This window comes from Penaeus vannamei, chromosome 9 (assembly GCF_042767895.1).
Source record: "Penaeus vannamei isolate JL-2024 chromosome 9, ASM4276789v1, whole genome shotgun sequence".
Taxonomy (NCBI): Eukaryota; Metazoa; Arthropoda; class Malacostraca; order Decapoda; family Penaeidae; genus Penaeus; species Penaeus vannamei.
Window position 1 is genome coordinate 18772884 of NC_091557.1, and position 2500 is coordinate 18775383.

The following is a 2500-nucleotide window of genomic DNA, read 5'->3' on the forward strand; positions in this document are numbered from 1 at the left end:
TTATAAGTTTTTGGTACAAATCATAATTTTCTGATGTATATTGCAGTTGTTGTGCTCATTCTAATGTTCTTAGCCTAACATAGGTCAATCTTTAGTTTGTTCCTCTACTTGTTCATATTTAAGGATAATCTTTAATTTTGTATTATATATATATATTAGTTCCAACCCTGTGATGATCGTTGCAACACTATTTTTTAAATTCTTGTTACTCCTCCACTTCCTTCCTGGAAGACCAGCTACTAATATATATATATATATATATATATATATATATATATAAATGAAGGATGGAATGCACTAATGCCTTTATATGATGAATACATAACCTCTCCAATCAGGATTCGATTCCTCGCCGCCGTTGCAGGCAGGTATCTGTAATACAGCCACTCCACCACTCGTAAATGACCCACTAAACGGAGTGTATGTAGCCGACCCCCGCAACCTGCAGCGTAGCATACTTCCCCCAGGTAGGGTCCAGGTCCACAGCCTATCCTCTCGCCCTCACCATCAGCAGCTCCTCGATGACGCATACCGAGACCTGATTGGTTGACCACAGACACCTCACAGCTCGCCCATTCAACCGCAGGCTCCCCTCGTTCCCGGGTGGCTGGCACAGCTCAGACCCACTTAAGCTCCCGCACCCGGGCCGAGTTCATCACTCACGATCCTCCAGCAGAGCAAGACACAGCAAGCAGCAACTAGGCCTACCCAGGCCTTAGCCGACGGGTGAGCCGCCCCGGCGATCTCCAGCACACCAGCCATACCTGTGGGCACTCACACCCACACACAAAAGCTCCTTAAAGAGATGATTGACACCAGTCTATGGCGGATACCAATCCATTGCCATACTGGTGACTTTCCGGAGTGACACAAATACCCAGCCTTCTGGAGTATCATGGTTATCGCTCGCTCGCTTAGCTCCCTCACTGGAGGGCGAGTACCTGCAGCACAGCATACTTCCCCCAGGTTGGATCCAGGTCCACAGCCTGTCCTCTCGCCCTCACCATCAGCAGCTTCTCGACGACGCATACCGAGACCTGATTGGTTGACCACGGACACCTCACGCCTCGCCCATTCAACCGCAGGCTCCCCTCACTCCCGGGTGGCTGGCACAGCTCAGACCCACTTAAGCTCCCGCACCCGGGCTGAGTTCATCACTCACGATCCTCCAGCAGAGCAAGACACAGCAAGCAGCAACTTGGCCTACCCAGGCCTTAGCCGACGGGTGAGCCGCCCTGGCTCTCCCTGGCGATCTCCAGCACACCAGCCATACCTGTGGGCACTCACACCCACACAAAAAAGCTCCTTAAAGAGATGATTGACACCAGTCTATGGCAGATACCAATCCATTGCCATATGTACAACTAGGAGCTAACTAGCATCCATAGACGTTACTACCTACTCATACATGAGTAAGGATAGCGAAGTTTTCCGCCCTCCCCATGGGCACTCGGTAGATATAGAGAGCAGTTTCATATCCCAAATCAGAAAATCTGAGGTGTATATTTATGAAAGATGGAAAAATGCACAAATGCATTTATATGATGAATACATAACCTCTCTGCCGTTGCAGGTAGGTATCTGCAAGACAGCCACTCGTACACGAGCCACTAAAAGAGTGTGCAGATACCTGCCTGCAACGGCGGTAAGGGATCGAATCCCGATCGGAGTGGTTATTCATTCATCATTTAATGCGTTAGTGCATTATTCCATTTTTCATAAAAACACACCTCAAGTTTTCTAATTAGGGATTTGAAACTGCTCTATTTATATCTACCGAGTGCCCACGGGGAGTGTGTGTAAAACTTTGCTATCCTTACTCATGTATGAGTAGGTATGTAATGTTTATGGACGCTACTTAGCTCCTAGTTGTACACTCCTTTTAGTGGGTCGTGTACGAGTGGTAGAGTGGCCGACTTGCATATCCCAGCCTGCAACGGCGGCGAGGGATCGAATCACGATCGGAGAGGTTATGTATTCTTCATATATATATATATATATATATATATATATATATATATATATATATATATATATACAGTATATGCATATTTATACATAGACAGATAAGGAGTTTATACACACACACACACACACACACACACACACACACACACACACACACACACACACATATATATATATATATATATATATATATATATATATATATATATTATATATGACTAAGAAACTATGGCGTGGAATACTAAGTAGAGGAGGTAATGTAGTGGAGCTCACCATTACTTTGCCTATTTGCTCCAGACATTACAAATCTACGAGGATTTGAATATTTTGCAATCAGCAGTTTAATCCTCTTATTTACAAACCGGTACTTCTGGCCCGAATGATCGCCCTTCACTCGTTGATACATGTTCCAAGTCTGATAGGGAAATTCCCCTGGAATGAATCGGCTGGCCAACATAGGTTTCATGGAAATATTTTGCGACCTCCAGAAGCTCACCATCCCTGGAAATTTCGTTCGCCAGCAGTATCCTCA

At 45.4% G+C, this 2500-nt stretch overlaps 1 protein-coding gene across 1 annotated transcript in view; it reads right to left on the reverse strand.

The window, feature by feature from the left end:
* The window catches only part of LOC113805629 (fat-like cadherin-related tumor suppressor homolog), a gene marked incomplete in the record, with an annotated part of 212956 nt that overhangs the window by 189125 nt on the left and 21331 nt on the right, over nt 1-2500 (reverse strand).